The sequence below is a fragment of the Molossus molossus genome, unplaced genomic scaffold, assembly GCF_014108415.1.
Source record: "Molossus molossus isolate mMolMol1 unplaced genomic scaffold, mMolMol1.p scaffold_m16_p_8, whole genome shotgun sequence".
NCBI lineage: Eukaryota > Metazoa > Chordata > Mammalia > Chiroptera > Molossidae > Molossus > Molossus molossus.
The window spans coordinates 48908503-48920866 of record NW_023425402.1 but is presented as its reverse complement, the minus strand read 5'-3'; positions in this window follow the sequence as shown (position 1 = coordinate 48920866).

The following is a 12364-nucleotide window of genomic DNA, read 5'->3' as shown; positions in this document are numbered from 1 at the left end:
CTCTCCAGAAAACCGAAGAAAATATAGAGGACCCCAGAGACCACTGGAAAATACCTTGGGAGTCTCCCAATTCACCGCAGCCTCATTGGTTGCTTGCTCCTAAGCCCCTTCTAAGTTGAACCTGATCGTTTTAAGATAGCCCAGTGAAAGACTGCCCTCAGTAACTTAGAGGACTCCCCCTGATTTTTCAAAAAATGCCTGTGCTTTTCAGTATCTTACATTTTTTACGAGAAGCAGGCCTCGCTTTTGCCACACACAAAAATTAAAACATAAGTATGGATGTTCAAAATGTGAGGATTCCCTTAGAAGTTCTCTCGTTAACCAGCAACTGACTGGGGAGTCTCTGCTCACAGCGTTTCGGGCTTTTCCTGTCACAACAATTACATAAAGTAATAAAAAGAGAAATATATTTTTGACAAATTAATGTAGCATGGCAGACACCTCTGGAAAGAGAATTCCCGTCGGCTCTTTTCATAACCATATTCCCTTCGTGATAAACTCCTGGTCTCCTGAGGAAATCAGCGCATTCTTTATGCGTTTGGTGAAGCCATTCAGCTCCCTTCCTTCGGTGTCACCTCCCGATGGAGTGGACCGTCCTCCTCCTTCCTGCCCTCCCACCACACGCCTCGCTTCTTCGCTCTGCGTCCCACCCCCTGAGGACACCTGCCACCGACCTCATTCCCAGCTTTGTTTGTTTCCCCGATAAGATTACTGGCCAGGTGCTGTAAGCTGTGGGGCGCCGGGCAGTTGCCTCGCGGTTCCTGTGACCTACACTCTGGACGGAGCGGACTTCTCCATTATTCACGACGTGCCGCAGGTCCAGTTACCGCCGGTCCACCGCCGGGGCCAGCCAGAAACTTGTTTAGCCAGTTTCCTTCTTTCACCAGGTTGTTCCAAGACTGACACACACAGATTGAGAAAAACACTGAGAGTTTCTGTGCTCCCAGGAATAAATCTCACCAGAACAAGCCTCGGTCTGTTGCTAAACTATGATTGTCATTTCCTCTCCCTGCTCTGTTCTCCCCTCTCCCCTCGGCCCCCACCCCCCTGGCTGCCAAGCGATGGACCATCAAGTTTTAATGCAAGGCTGAGCTGTTGATTAAAACAGCGTGTTATTCTCGGAATGTCAAACAACATATGACAATAAAACAGGCATAACTATCAGGAAGACAAATGGGCGCTGCTTCGGTGCGGGATGGGAACGCGCAGACGGCTGATCTTTAAAGGCTTCCATGTTCGCGAGAAGTCTTGAGGCATTAAAATTGATGATGGTGATTAGGTTGCCGTTCAGAGCAGCAAAATCTGTATAACTGAATCCTCCTGGGCTTAGCCGTTTTCAGCCCAAGCATATTAACTTGGCCCGCTGCGAGTCTGCTTTTGTGTGCACACGCTCGGTATTTAACCGTGAGAGCAGTGGCCCCAAATTAAAACCATATTTTGTTAGCACATGTTCCAGCCTTGACAGTGTTTATCAAAGGGAAACTGCTGGATTTACTGAAAGAAATGAACTTCCCCGGGGTCTGGCAGACCCAACCCCGATGGGGAGTTGTTATTACCCTGCCTGTCAGCCGGCTCAAGGCTGTTTACTCGCGCCGGGCACTGTTTGCTACTGTTACTCTCCGGTGTCCACCTCCCAACAACCTGAGCCCCGTGAATGTCATTGGCTCCACATCTATTTATTCTTCAAGGTCCTGCCTGTGTCCTTTCTTTTCTGTGAAGTCTTTGCTGCCTAAATCCAAGGGCATGTCTTCTTCCTCTGATCATCCCAGCCTTGGTCAGGGCATCACTGGGGACTGTGGTAAAAATTCAGAGTTCCAGGCCCTACCCCAGCCCATCTGAATCTGCACTTGGGCAGAATCACCGGGGGATCCCTGTACGCACTGAAGTTTGAGAAGCATTGCTCTACCCACACTTACTTTTTCTACCAGTGACTCTCAATGGTAGTTACGTCACTCCCACAGGTGTTTTGGAAATGTGGAGGGGATTCTGGGGGTGGTCACAATGATGGGTGCTGGGCGGGAGCACTCCTGGCACCCATGGGCAGGGACGACACTGGGCTCCACATGAGGAAGACTTGGATCACAGTCCCAAGACTTTCTAAAGTGCTGCCAGGCAGTCAGATAGGTGAAACTCATTTTGAATTATCTGAGCCTGGAAGCTACTTCCTTTTTATATATAAACACAAAGTACTGCTTGCATTGTTATAATATGCACTGAATTTTCTAGGAATTCAACTTCTGCAAAAGTTCAGGGAAGATTGTGCTTCGTTTTGTTCAGAACCTTACATTTGTTCACCACTTTGTTGTTTTGTTTTTTTTTTAATTTTTTTCTTTTATTGATTTTAGAGAGAGAGGAAGGGAGAGGGAGAAAGAGATAGAAACAACGAGAGAGAACAGAGACTGGCTGCCTCCTGCATGCCCCCCACTGAGGACTTGGCCCACAACCTGGGCATGTGCCCTGGCTGGGTTGATGCTCAACCACTGAGCCAGGCTGTCCACCACTGTGAAAACTCACATTATCCATGGTGTCAACTAAAGTTCACCACCACAAATCTAATGCCAACAGGAGTCTCTAATCTGGATGCAGTGAGAGGAGAAACTTGACTCAGGGAAACAGTTCATCAAGTCCGGAAAACAGCCTTTCGTGGAAACCTGAAGTGCACGCCACAGAGACAAAGGGGAGACCCTGATTGGTCCATTTTTATACAAATGAGGAATCTAAAATTACAGTCTGATTGGTCCAAGTAACACTGTCTGTCCCAATTGGTCAACTTCATGTGATCTGATTAGTTGTTACGGAGCTGCTTTGATTGGTCAATATAGATGCAAATGAGGATATAGCTGTGAAACTCTCACTGGACAGGGCAGATCTCGGCCCATCGGCTGAAATACAGTACCAGGAATTCCTTTCCAAGGGTTGGCTCCACCAGGAGCACAGTGCAGGAGGCCGAAGGTTCAGCCTGTAGTAGCTTCTCCCTGAAATGCAGCATGCCTGAGTAGCCTCCGTCCACCATGGCTGCTAGACTCTGCTTATAATTTTGTGCCCCGTTAACCATGCTTCTTGGCAGATTCCTTCTCGAGGTCACAGTGGTGATGCTAATCACAGTATTTCAGTCTCCAGGACGATATATCTGCAGTAGTCTGTGTTTGTAGCTGTCCCAATAACAGTGATTTTATTTCTGACTACTTTACTGTGTTTTTTGGTGTAAATATGATGAAGCATTTATATATTAAAATATGTTATCTTATTATAATTTGCTTTTATTTTATTTCTTCTTTATATCAGAGTTAAGGAATTCATTATACTGATTTTGAGTTAGTTATATTACTCATGTGTGAATTCATTATATTATTCATGGAGTCTATTTCAGGAAAATAAAAGAGCCATGTAAAATGGGGGTCAATGGGGGGAAATGTGGGGACATCTGTAATACTTTCAATAATAAAGATAAATTTCTTAAAATAATAACTTTAAAAAAATAAATAAACAAGTAATTAAAACTATTTGTTATAGAAAGAGGATGTTGGGTCTGATATGGGTAGAAACCTTGGTGTTATATTCTTTAATTGGCCCTTATTACATATTCTTTTGTAATCTTGGCTATATTTTTAAAAGACCATGCATCGTCTCCCCTACTAGATTATAAACACAAGGTAGGACTGTGTTTTGTAAATGTGGTTTTCTAATCACCACTTAGTTCAGTATAATGCACGTACTGAGCATTAAGTCATTGACCACATGGATACTTCAAGGACAGCCCCCTCTCTGCATTCCATTCCTCACGTGCTATTGAGTTTCTACTGTGTGCAGAGCACTAGATGCCTGGTGATACCTGTCTTTAAGAAAGGATTTGGCCCCAGTGCCCATCAATAGATGAGTGTATAAAAAAGTCATGGTACATATATACAATGGAATATTACTCAGCCATAAAAAAGAATGGAATCTTACCATTTATAGCAGCATGGATGAACTTAGAGGGTATTATGCTAAGTGAAATAGACAGACAAAGACAAATACCATATGATTTCACTTATATGCAAAACCTAAAGGACAAAATAAATGAACAAACACAATGGAAATACATTCATAGATGCAGAGAACAGACTGATAGATGTCAGAGAGGAGGGTGGTTGGGGGCTGAGTGAAAAAGGTGAAGGGAGTAAGAAGTACAAAGTGGTAGTCATAAAATAGTCACAGGATATAAAAGTTCAGCATAGTGAAATAGTCAATAATATTGTAATAACTATATATGGTGCCAGGTGAGTACTTAAAATATCTGGGGGATCACTTTATAAAGTATAAAACTGTCTAACCACTATGCTGTACATCTGAAACTAACATAATATTGTATGCCAACTGTAATTAAAAAAAATTTTTTTTTGCCCTGGCTGGTTTGGCTCAGTGGTTAGAGCATCGACCTACGGTCCAGAGAGACCAGATTCGGTTCCCACTAAGGGCATGTACCTCAGTTGCAGTTTGTCCCCAGCCCTGGTTGGGTCGTGTGGGTGGCAGCCACTCAATGTGTCCCTTTCACATCGATGTTTCTCTCTTTCTCTCTCTTCCTCTCTCTCCCTCCCACTCTGTATGAACAAAAAATTGAAAAATGTCCTCGGGTGAGGATAGAAAAAAATGTTTTTTTTTTAAAGAAGAAAAAAGATATGATTAGGCACTCTGTTGCTCTTGGGCCAGGCACAGAGCTTAACACATAAAGAATTCTGCCCAGCTGGTGTGGCTCAGTGGTTGAGCATCGACCCCATGCACCAAGAGGTCACCAGTTCAATTCCTATTCAGGGCACATGCCCAGGTTGTGGGCCAAATCCCCAATGGGGAGCATGCTGGAGGCAGCCAATTGATGTTCTCTTTCTCATCAATGTTTCTATCACTCTCTCTCTCCTTCTCCCTTTCTCTCTAAAAAAATCAATAAAGAAAAAAAATTTAAAAAGAATTCTGAAACAATGGAGGCTAGAACGTGGACCACTAGGGCAACAAAAACAAAATGCTATGGAATTATGGAAAAAGAAACAATTCCAACACATACATGACTTCAGAGGGAAAAATGCATTTATAAGTTCCTTTCCTTATATGTGCCTGTGTTTACATCTTTGTCCCATTGAATTAGAAGCTTCTTGAGAGCCGGGCTCAAGTCTTCCAATTCCTTGTATTGCTGCCAAGCTTTAGTATTGTGCCAAGCAAAATCCTTTCTATTTCTTGAAACAAATTCCACAAGCATGTGGTCTTTTCAATCTTGTATGATGATATGATTTATTTATTTATTTATTTATTTTGGTGTAGGCTAGATTGGCCTGGTGGTAGTCAAGGGATCTGAATTTTATTATTTTTTATTTTTTATTTTTATCCTCACCTAAGGATATTTTTTCATTTTTGTTCAGATAGAGTGGGAGAAACAGAGAGGAAGAGACAGAGAGAGAGAGGGAGAAACATCGAAGTGAAAGAGATACATCGAGTGGCTGCCTCCCACACAACCCCAACCAGGGCCAGAGACAATCGCAACTGAGTTATGTGCTCTTGACTGGAATCAAACCTGTGACTCACTGATCTGTAGGCAGATGCCCTAACCGCTAAGCCAAACCAGCCAGGGCTATTTTTATTGATTTTGAGAGGGGGAGAGAGAGAGAGAGAGAGAGAGAGAGAGAGAGAGAGAGAGAGAAACATGGATATGTTATTCCACTTATTTATGCATTCATTGTTTGCTTCTTGTATATGCCCTGAGTGGGGATCGGACCCACAACCGTGGTGTATCAGGGCAATGTTCTAGCCAACTAAGCTACCCAGCCAGGGCTCAGGGGATCTTTATTTTAATCTGCTGGTAATTTGCATAGATTATCTTACTACTCTGGACCTCATTTTCCTCATCAGAACAGAAGATGGACCAGATTGATGGTTCCCAAACTTGGCTGTTTCTGGGGAGATTTTTAAAAATACAGAGTTCACCGAGGTCTACATCTAACATGTTGAAACAGACTTTGGGGGTGGATCCCAGGTATCTGTAGATTTTAGAGGGTATCAGGTAACTATGGTAGGTGGCCAAGTTTACTTCACAAACTTTAATATGCCTGCAAACCACCTGGGAGATCTTGTTAAGATTTTGATGCCAATGCTGCTGATCCATGAACCACACTCCAGTAGCAAGAAATAAAGAAATTCTAAAGTCTCTTTTAGATCTAGAAACAGCCCAGGTGTCTATCATCGGTATATGAGTAGATTAAAAAAAAAAAGCTATGGTACATTTACACAATGGAATAATATGCAGCCGTAAGAAAGAAAGATCTCTACCCTTTGGGACAACATGAAGGGACCTGAAGAGTATTATGCTAAGCGAAATAAGCCAGTTAGAGAAATTATCTCACTTATTTGTGGGATAAAATAAACAAAATAAAATGATGAACAAAATAGATCCAGAGACATGGAAGTAGGGAACAGACTGACAAACTGACAAACCTCAGCAGGAAGGGAGGGAGATAAACCAAATGTATATGCATAACCAGTAGACAGTGGACAGAAAAAGTGCAGTGAAGAGGCAGGGGGTAGGGTGCGGTGGTGGGGAGCAGGGAGGAAGGTCTCAATGGGGGAGAAAAGGATGGACATCTGTAATACTTTCAACAATAAAAAAAACTAATGAATGGATAAAATTAAATAAAATAAATGCTCATTCAGGTAAATATTCTCCATTATATCAACTATCAGTGGCTAATGTTATACAAGACGACCCATTAAAAATAGTCCACATTTAGTCTTAGATGACCCAGCTCAGTTAAATTGTAATGGTAGAATATGGAATTATTTCCTTCATTTAGAAATGTTAACTGATATTTTTAAATAATCTATGGAGGATTTATTCCTCTTAAGTCAGCATCCAGAGTACGGTGTTGAAAAGAGTTTTCAAAAACCCTTAGACCAGAAAAAAGGTTGACCTGTCAGCCAACTTTGAACTGCCCTTTGGCGGCCCAGGAGGCTGAATGTCCGTGTGAGCTGAACGGCACAGCAGACACTCCGCTTCTGAGTCCTCCCCATGGGCTGGCTTATGCCTGACAGTCCTCACAGGGGACGGGGCTTTTCACCCACTCCGTAAGCAAGGATGAGGCTTAACATACAAAACCCTCAGGAAGGTAAAGCGCTGACTTTAAATCTCAGCAGAATAAAAAAACATGACGAGATTTTCCTGGAAAGAGATTTCCATAGGAAACAGCTGGGTTCGGGGAGCCGGCTGGAGCAGAGGAGAAAGATGTTTCAGAAAGGGAAGCCAGGGGCTGAAGTACACTTAACCTTCTTTAGAACTTTGTCCGAGGAGGCTCCCACTATTGATTAAAACAACGCCCCTTGCCCTGGCCGGTTTGGCTCAGCGGTGAGAGCGTCGCCCGCAGACCAGAGAGTCCGGGGTTCGGTTCCCACTAAGGGCACGTACCTCGGCTACAGTTTGTCCCCGGCCCCCGGTTGGGGTTGTGTGGGTGGCAGCCAGTCAATGTGTCTCTCTCACATGGATGTTTCTCTCTCTCTCTTCCCCCTCTCTCCCTCCCACTCTATCTGAAGATAAATGCAAAAATGTCCTCGGGTGAGGATTTAAAAAAAAAAGAAAGAAAGAAAACAATGCCACTTAACTGTCTTCCTGAAAAAAAAAAAGCCAGACATTGCTCCCAATTCCTTTGCCTGCTCACTCTCTGTGTCCAGAAGAGAGGCCCCGTGGCCTCTTCCTCCTGTGGTCTTTCTGCCAACAGCCCCCTAACACACTCACCAGGGTCCCAGGGAGGAGAAGGGTCTGGGGCCTGAGGGGTGAGCAGAAGGGATGACGTGGGCACTAAAAGGAGAGGAGGGTGGGGTGCGCACCCGCAAGAGAGGGCTTGCTCTGCCACCCAACAGCTGCTTAGGCTCCAGCACTTGGCTACACACCCTCTTCCTAATCTCCTGCAACTCGCTTCAAGGTCATTACTGCCAGTTTGAGACACAGCGTAAACAAGGCTGAGGAAATTTATCTTTCCTCCAGCAATTAAGACACTCAGTCTCCCCCACAAACTGCGAGTCTCATGACACCCACACTCGGGGAGCAGAAGGCACCGGAAGATCTTTTCAGAGGTTGCTGCTCGGGCTTAATTTGCCTCCGGGCATAATGGCCGCGAATCTGAGCTGGTGCAGCAATGCCTGAAAGCGAGGAACAGACTGGGCGCCTGATAGGACATTAAAGCTGGAAGAGTTTGCTCCAGCAACTCCCCCCTCGATGTGTTTTCTTTTACCTTTTAATCACTTTTCCCGAAAAGGTTGAGGGAGCTGGAGACAGGCATACAGATCATCTGGGCTATTGAAGCCAAAGGAAAGGAGGTCCAGATTCAAATGAAATCTATCCCTCCATAAACCACATGATTCACTGAGCACCAACTCACACGTAGACACAAAGTAAATGCTCAATTAAACTAATGACGGGGAAAGGAAATTGTTCTGTTCCCCCGCAGCCTGCAGCAGCGCAGCCTGGCTGAGCAGGGCAGTCCGGGCCCAAGACAAAGAGACGGATACAAGGTCTCCCATCCCTGTGACTCCGAGCACACGGACGTGCCTCCCTTCAACCCATGAGAGCAACATGACCTAAGAAGTTTGGCACTAAAAGGGACTTTAGATCATTTAATTCACACTCATCATTTCATAGATAGGCAAACTGTGGCCCCAAAAAGGGAAAGATCTGTACAAACTCACTGGTAAATTCGCAGCAGAGTCGAGTCTAGAATCCAAGTGCCTCCTAGACCACTCAGAGAACATGGTGGCTTTCCTGTCTCATTGCAGTTTTCCAAAAACCCTAGAGTTTCCAGAGCTGACATTCACCTACCCGTATGTCCTCAGTCCCCTAACCAGGGCTGGATGAGGCTGTCACTCACTCTGCCCCGTGAGGTTCGAAGACCAGTGGGAGGGGGTCTTTGCCAAAGGTCCATGGGAGAAAGGGGCCTTGGATGTACGAATTTATACCACCCCCTTGAGAACTCCATTTTCAATTTTAGGGGGAGAAATGAAAGCTCTTACTGGACCCAACTAAATCAACACACACTAAGTCCAGCACGGGCATGAGTACGTGAGAAGGGAACTCTAGAACCCTAGTTGGTTCTACACCCAGAAGTTGTGCTCCTCTACAGAAAATATCAGTAGCCTCCAGCGGTTGGACATAGTGGGGGCCGTCCATCCCTGCCAACAACAAGCTCGCTGCCAAAGGGAGCTATTGCCATAAAAGCAAGTCTCGGCCACACCAAATGGAGAGAACTTTGTAGATAGCAGACAAAATTAATCTAAAAAAAAATTATTCTCTCCTCTGCCTGAAACTCTCCTCACCCCCAAAAAACAAACACACAAAAAGAGCAAAAACACCCAGGCAAGAAGCCCTGTCTTTAAGGGTCGCTCTCTGGCTGTCCTCATGCACCCTCTCCCCACAGGGTGATGAAACACAGTGCCAGGGAACGTGTTTATCCAAAGCCCACCCGTCACCTTCTAGGCCACCCTTTGGCACCAGGACCCCAGAATTCCCTACCCAAGGGTTCTGAGCCCATCTCCAGAATCTGCAGAGGCCTCTCCTCAGACCTGAGCCTGAGGATGGGCTGGCCATGCTGTGTTCGCCCCTAGGCCTGAGGAGTGGCCAGGGACCACTCTTCTCAGAGAGCTGCACACTCGAGCTGGGGTGTCTTTAATGAGTGAGGTCGAGCTGGGGGGTGAGCAGAGAAGAGGGATTTGGGGGGAGCAGGTGGAACTCTGAAAGGTGCAAGAATTCTATATTCAGGCATGGCATTCTGGATCCCTCTGAAGACGTATTTTTCGAGGCAAGGGGATAGAATATATTCTGTAGCAGAGATTTTCAGCCAGTGTACCGCGGTTGAAAATCTTTTTCCTTAGACTCTCAAATAAAAAAAATGGCAACAGCCAACACAACAATGGTTGTCTGATGTGAATGAATCAAAATTACACCTATTTTTTTTTTTTCTGTCAGATCGGCAAAAAATACGATATATTTTTTGGTGTTCCGCAGAATTTTAATAATTAATTTGTCTGCCATGAGATGAAAAAGGTTGAAAATCGCTGTTCTATAATATAGTATCGTTTTCAGGCTGGATTTACAGCTTTTAAATATTTAGACACATGGTATGTGTGTCTCCATTTGTACTCTGTCCAGTCTTCAAAAAGCCAGGAAAGCAGTCTTTTGTAAGCAAACACAAAGACTGGATTCCTATGGTTAGATGGTGGGAAGAGGGGAGAAGGGGGAGAGGTCTTATCTGGAGAGACATCACACGGGGGGGACTCTAACTCCAGCCCTCCAATAATGTCATAATTATCAGGTTTGCTGACTTTTATCCCTTACTGATACACGGCAGTTAGTCTCATTATATTATTCCTAATCACACACAGATCAAAAAATCTGCAGGTTCTACTAAATCAAGAATTACTTCTAACACTTTTGATACAAATAAAGCAAACTACATTTGACTTGTTGGTCAAATGTACTAGAAATGACTTGACGGTTTTATCTAGTAATTAACCCATCCTCAAAAAAGTTTGAGCAGATTAACTCATTGACACACAAAGTACATTACTCATTTAAAAATAACGGATTGCTAGTCCAGCATAGCAACCAGCCTTTCGGGGTCCCCTTTTGGTTCCTCAAATGGCCACACCTAAGACGGCACCGTGGGCAGCAGCACCACGGGGTGCTCCCTGGCTTTTCTCCTCTCCCCTCTGGAAGGGCCACTGTCTCAGGCAATCAACCTGCTATTCAGCGAGACACATCCCACGAGCCTGAACCCAGATTCAGGGTTCAGAAGTACTTAGTGCACACGATTTACGCAACCTGCCTTTTTTATCTTCTGTGCCAGTGCTGCATGTTAAGCAACGTTATCTGCACGTACATTACTGGACCTAAGAATTTTGTGTTTACATCCACTTAGGGGCTTTCCTTGGGCAGGCCTGGCCATGATCCACCACAAGCTAATTTTTCAACTCTTTGCTGTGGTTGCTATTCACATAAACTTAGGAAACTCTAATGATTGTTTTTCAACATTCCCAGGAGTTGTGGGAATGCAACAGTAAGCCCCAAAAGCAGGATCAGAACAAAAACCTGTGACATTAAAAAGCCTAGCTTTCTATCCAAAATCCTCTAGAAAGTCAATTAGAACCCCAGGTAAATTAACTGGAAGAAAATCGTTATCATTTAGCAACAGACAGTGGCAATTACAAATCTTAGTCTACAGATATGTAAATTTTTCTTTATTCTTCTAAAGCACAACCTAACTTCTACATTAGCCTTCATTTCACCAGGGGAGTCAAAACTCTCTCTGTTAATTCAGGGTTTATCTTTGTCTAGGGCATTAAGGTGGTGTGTGTGTGCGTGTGCGTGTGTCTACGTTTAAGGGACTCTAGTCTTTTTTTTTTTTTCCTTTTCTCTCATTTTTAATAGAACTATAATTGACAGACAACATATTAGTTTCAGAGGCACAACGTAATGATTGTGAAATGATCACCACAATAAGGCTAGTTAACATCTGCAACCATACCTAGTTACAGAATTTGTGTGTGTGATGAGAACTTTTAAGATCTACTCTCAGCAACTTTCAAGTATATAATACGGTCTTATTAACTGTAGTCACCATGTTGTACATTGCAGGCCCATGATTTATTAATTTTATAACTTTAAGTTCGTACCTTTAGGCCACCTTCCCCCATTTGCCCACCCTTCACACCTCTGGCAGCCACCAATCTGCTCTCTGTATGTATGAACTTGGTTGTTGGTGGGTTTTGTTTGTGCGTTTTATTCGTTCTATCATTGGGTTCTATTTCCATAGACCTGGGACACACAATGCCGCTTTCAGGAATCCCTTGACGACTATGAGTTCTTACTTTCCCTTTGAGCCACTTCCTCCTCCAGAGTCCCCAGGGACTGGGGAAGGGACCCTCCAGAAGAGCATCACGCACGCCCAAATCTCTGGTATATGTCAAGGTCCTCCCTTCATCCCCGCAGCTTAGACTTGAAAAACTCAAAAGCCAGCACAACAGGCCTTTTCTACCCCTGCTCTCTGTTGAGCATCCTCTTCTGGGATAATGGGCACAGACTAACCCTGCTCAAAGCAGCAAGGAGATGAAAGGTGGTGAGAGGGCAAAGAAAGAGACATTAGAAGGAGAAAGACTATATAGTCTTTCAGAAGTAATACCCAACTATAATACTGAGAGAGTTTTAAGTGTTTCCGCACAGCCTGTGGATAGTTATCATTCTAAAATACAAACATGGTTATCTAACTGCTCTGCCTCAAATCCTCCGGTGGTTCCACTTGCCCACAACGGCAGTTCAAGATCCTCCCCGTCGGAAAAGTGAGGTCCTAGGATCACTGAG